At 33.3% G+C, this 5,885-nt stretch overlaps 1 protein-coding gene across 1 annotated transcript in view; it reads left to right on the top strand.

The window, feature by feature from the left end:
• Positions 1–3,298: 3,298 nt before the first annotated feature.
• LOC117102737 (neural cell adhesion molecule 2-like) overlaps positions 3,299–5,885 on the top strand; it is a 37,576-nt gene continuing 34,989 nt past the window's right edge. The window contains exon 1 of the mRNA XM_033243141.1: positions 3,299–3,528. The gene's annotated coding sequence lies outside the window, so the exon portion shown is untranslated. The remainder of the gene's footprint in view (positions 3,529–5,885) is intronic.

The raw sequence follows: 5,885 nt of genomic DNA, 5'->3' as shown, positions 1-5,885 counted from the left end.
CATATATAAATATATATTCATATTTATGAACTGCGCAGGGGTATTAAAGATTCCAAGTGAATGATAATGTGCGTATTATTCGTTTATTTCTTCGTGTTTCCTTCAATTCTCTTGGTATGTTTTATCCAAACTCTGGAAGCTGCAAGAAAAATAAATATATTTATTGTATAAAATGATCAATTTAAATATTGAATGATTATTGTTTTAACTAAATTATGAAATAGATTTCAGATGGTAACAATATTCAATTCAATTAAAATCAAAGACACATTTTATTGACCATTTATTAAAGTATAGTATATGAAAACACAACAAAAAGAATAGCATGAAGCACATACTAAATTCCATTGTTTCAATTACAAGATCATATTGCAATCATGAATATATCCCCGTAAATGGAAGAAAGAGAATATAGCAGAAAGATATTTTGTTAGTGGAAAGATAGCAAAACAATAATACTTAGGCCTATGATAAACCGATTCACGAACTAAAATATATAGGGCCTAGGCATATTAAATTTTTCGTTTTCGCAACTCCTTCGGCGCTCCATATATTTGTTCGAAATAAACCGCGACCGAAATGATCGGCTACCATATCGAACGAGGAACAAGAATCTAACTTACAGTTGTTGAATATCAAACAAGGAACAAGTAACCAAACAAGCCTGATTCTATATTGATTAACTGAAAAGGTATGGCATTTATCTTGTTCATCATGTCTGTTGTAACTAGGGCTTTCTGGGGTTCCATGGTTCGGGCGAATAATATTTATATTATTATTTATAATCAATTGATCGGACAATTAGGAACGTAGGTCTGATGAAGTAATGTTCCAATCAGGGTTGCCAGATAGTCGACAGGCTTCACGGCCAAACACACGCCATCTCACGGCCAAATTCGGCCAAACTTTTTTTTCGATATCAGCCAAAATTCGGCCAGATTTTAATCCGATTAGAAGACAACAGTGGGTACATTTATTTAAAAATACTACAAAAATTATACGAACAGAAATATGCGTTTGGGCAATCAATTTTTTTTTAATTTTTTTTTTACCACCCCTCCTTAAATCCACCTGTGCTATTTAAAAATCACAATTAAGATTGATCTAAATTTGATTTAAATGTATTAAATACTAATGTACATTGTAGTCGATCTATAGCAAAAATTTTAAGGGCCTGTTATTGGCAGATCCGTGGCTCTCTTTAATTAGAATGAATTAAGTTACATAGTTAGGTAACACAAACTGACATTTACTAACATTTATTTAAAAATACTACAAAAATTATACGAACAGAAATATGCGTTTGGGCAATCAATTTTTTTTTAATTTTTTTTTTACCACCCCTCCTTAAATCCACCTGTGCTATTTAAAAATCACAATTAAGATTGATCTAAATTTGATTTAAATGTATTAAATACTAATGTACATTGTAGTCGATCTATAGCAAAAATTTTAAGGGCCTGTTATTGGCAGATCCGTGGCTCTCTTTAATTAGAATGAATTAAGTTACATAGTTAGGTAACACAAACTGACGTTAAAACAAACCTATGGAAAATTTAATAAATAACTTTTTATCTAAACTTTTGAAATTCGCCTCTAAATGTTATTGTCGCAGTACTTAAAGCAATAAATCAATGTTGCTATCAGAATTATTTTCTTCATTCTCACATGCAACCACTGAACTCCAGAGTAACTTCGAAGAAGTCTCTGCAAAACTTGCTCGAAATTGGAGGTGCCATCGGACCCGAATGAGCATTGATATATGGCACTCTACATAAAGAACACTGCGGCACCTAGGGCTATACAATTCAAGTGGGCAATAATAAATTACTTAAAAGTACAGTATTTAATTTATATTCAAAAGAAATTCAAAAAGAGATAGAACCTCCACTAGTAAGATGGAACAATAAAAGACACATAATATATGGTACAAACTTGCAATGAACTGTCTTCATAAAGCTTAAACGAGGATAAACTTCATAAACAAAATATTTCATCCGAACAATTTAAATTATTAAATGTAACTGTTATCTTTTATAAATAAACTCTCTTACGTCAAGTTGGCTGAATCGGGGAACATATATTAAGTGTTTACTGCAAGTACAAACAAGTAAAATATTAGAATAAATATAGAATTTAAGCCTTCAAAAACAAAATACCCAAAACAAGTCTACGTTTCTACGTTATATTAGGCCTATATTGAAGAAAAATGTAAACTTTTCAAAAATTCTTTTGACTTTTTTTCAATTCAATTCAAAATAAATTTATTCCAAATCTTTTCAAAGCATAGATTAAACAGTACAGATATAAAAATGAAAATGGAAAGGGCAACCACAAACAAGCAGAGCTTTACACTTGTGGCGCCCGAAAAAAAAGTAATTAAGATACTATTTCAAATTGACAATGTAAGTCAAGGTATGCACTTTAATTAAAGCACATTCATATCATAGATCAAGATAATAATAATAATAATAATAATAATAATAATAATAATAATAATAAAAATAAAAATAAAAATAAAAATTATAAGGATAACAAAAAGAAAAATAAAATAAAAATAAAAATAAATAATAATAATAATAATAATAATAAAAAACAAAGAAAAAAAATTATAAGGATAACAAAAAGAAAAATAAAATTGAAATAAAATAGAATAATAATGATAAAAATATATTACAACTAATAATATGTCGATCTTAGATTGCAATTAACACTGTAAAATTATATAAATAATTAAATAGCAGCAATAAAACAACATACAAATTGCACTTAAACATCATTCACTAATATTATTGACGAATTTCTTTACAAATAATACAATTGTTCCCGTCTTGGCAGTGGTACTGTTTCATCTTATAACTTTCATGATAAATATTATTCATTTTGTTCTTAAATAGTGAAATATTAGCACATGCTCTTATAATGTTTGATATGTTGTTCCACGGCACCTTAGGCCCATGATACGAGCAATACGAGATTCCTTGTCGGCCAACATTTTGTGCGTTTTAAGTCGATAACAAGGTTTTGTTTATTTCGCGTATTATGATTATGGTATGAGTTAAGTGTACGGAATAACAAACCAAAAGATTCAGGTAATAAACCCTTATTATATAAAAACATTAAGTTGGCTACATTTTTTTTCGTATAGGGCCTAAATCATGTTTAAAGTATTGGTTTTAACAGAAAGTTGTTCTGTGTATATCATTTGAATTTCTTCAATTTCAAACAAATGACCGCTGATTTTCGTGTAATTTTTGTAGTATTTTAAATGAATATGTACCCACTGTTGTCTTCTAATCGGATTAAAATCTGGCCGTTTCTTGGCCGATATCGAAAAAATGTTTGGCCGAATTTTGCCATGAGATGGCGTGCGTGTGTGTTTGGTCGTGAAGGCTGTTGACTATCTGACAACCCTGGTAGTAGCGAATATCGAACGAGGAACAAGAATCTAACTTACAGTTGTTGAATATCGAACAAGGAACAAGTAACCAAACAAGCCTGCTGATTCTATATTGATTAACTGAAAAGGTATGGCATTTATCTTGTTCATTATGTCTGTTGTAACTAGGGCTTTCTGGGGTTCCATCGTTCAGGCGAATAATATTTATATTATTATTTATAATCAATTGATCGGACAATTAGGAACGTGGGTCTAATGAAGTAATGTTCCAATCACATGCGAGAAAATTCCGATCCGGATACCAACAATATGATGATTGAATCACTGGCCAATAAGAAACTGGAAATTTTAAACGTGTACGTGTGATTGGTTGATGATAGAAACGCTCTCATCTTGCTAACTGATAGCGCTTGCTAACCGTTAGCATATCCGGATACCGCTAACAGTTAGCGCTAATTGATGAAAACCAGGCTTTAGAAATTCTCCGGTACTTACTATTAGTAAAATTCTCAATGGCTATGTTCTCACATGGCAGCTAACGGTTAGCAGGATCCGGATCCTGCTAACCGTTAGCTGCCGTGCCTCCATGCAAGAAAATCCTGATCCGGATACCAACAATATGATGATCGAATCACTGGCCAATAAGAGACTGGAAATTGTAAACGCGTACGTGTGATTGGTTGATGATAGAAACGCCCTCAACTTGCTAACTGATAGCGCTTGCTAACCGTTAGCATATCAGGATACCGCTAACAGTTAGCGCTAATCGATCAGGCGTTCTCACACAGGTGCTAACGGTTAGTGCTAACGGTTAGCTCCCGATCAGGATACTAGGGCTCTCGTGAGAACCAGGCTTTAGAAATTCTCGGGTACTTATTATATTAGTAAAAAAAAAAAACAGTTAGCAGGATCCGGATCCTGCTAACCGTTAGCTGCCGTGCATCCATCCGAGAAAATCCCGATCCAGATACCAAAAATATGATGATCGAATCACTGGCCAATAAGAAACTGGAAATTGTAAACGCGTTCGTGTGATTGGTTGATGATAGAAACACGCCCACCTGCTAACCGATAGCGCTTGCTAACCGTCATCAGTATCCGGATACTGCTAACTGTTAGCGCTAACCGATCGGGCGTTCTCACGCAAGTGCTAACGGTTAGCGCTAACGGTTAGCTCCCGATCAGGATACTGGGCTCTCATGAGAACCAGGCTAAAAAGTAGGTAAACATTTTGATTAATAAGTTAAATTTCAGTGCAGTCGTTTTTTGGTATAGCTTTGATCTTGATCTTGTGTATGGGTTTTTGATGGTGTTATTGTGAGCTTCTGACTTTTTTTGTTGTATTGTGGTATGTTTAATTAAGTTCCTTTCCTGGTGTCTTATGTCTGCTTTTTTCTTTTATGTGTGTTTTGAGTGTGTGATGTTTCCTTTCCTTTTTTATGTTTGTTTGGATTTTTATGTGCAATTTGCTAATTTTGATTATCATGTATATATAACTCTTTTTAAATTAAATATTGAATAATTGGATTGTGAATAAATTGTTAGCATACATTGATATATATATTATATATTATTAGAGATCAATGTGTAGTTTATCGATAATGTGCACAACTAGTTAATTATCATTGCTATGAATTGTTTATGATTAGCAAGAATAATTATTCTATGGTAAAATTACATTGTTATTATTATGGATATTACTATATTATTGGAGATCATTGTCTAGTATAGTAATGGCAATACAGTATACAGAGTAATAAGTGTATAAATTGCAATAGTTTAGTGGACTATTTTGTTAATGTCATGTGTTGTGGTTAATACAGAAACTTGTGACAGACAAATAAAGCAAGCGAGCGAGTCACAAATCACTGGTGCAGCCAGTTTCAATAGTTTATAATCTAGTTCATTAAAGCCAGTGGCTTTGTTGCAAGGCAATTTGCAAATTTCATCAAGAATGTACTCTGGTGTAATAAGATTAAATTTAAACTGATTATTAGTAATACAGTATTATTAAATGTTGTGTTAGTCATGGCCGGCGGAAGCGGGGGGGCCGTGGGGGCCCGGGCCCCCCACTTTTTGGCGAAAAATATAAAATGTCTGGAGATTTTTGTATGACTGCTGAGAAAGTTTACCTTACCGTTTTCATGAGGGGGAAAACCTTGAATTTTGAATAAAAAAATAATTAGACACCTAGCTCAAAAGTCGAGAAAGGTCGTTTCCCGCCATCTAAAAATCAAAATTTTCCCGGGGGAGGAATGTTGAACCCACCATCTAGATTTGATTCCAGATCTGCATGATTCATATTCCCATTCATCTTATAAGCAGTGGCGTAAAAGGCGGGGGGCCAGACTGCCCCCCCCCCGACGGTTTTTACCGGGCTGACCAAGCCGTCGTACCGGGCTGGGTAAGAAGAGAAAAGAAAGAGGAGAGAGGGAGGGAAGAGAAAGAAGGGGAAAGAAAAAGAAAGGAAAAAGGAAAAGAAAAA

Source organism: Anneissia japonica, unplaced genomic scaffold, assembly GCF_011630105.1.
Source record: "Anneissia japonica isolate Jap-2015-1 unplaced genomic scaffold, ASM1163010v1 scaffold4240_len331602_cov119, whole genome shotgun sequence".
Taxonomy (NCBI): Eukaryota; Metazoa; Echinodermata; class Crinoidea; order Comatulida; family Comatulidae; genus Anneissia; species Anneissia japonica.
This window is presented reverse-complemented; position numbering and strand designations above follow the sequence as displayed.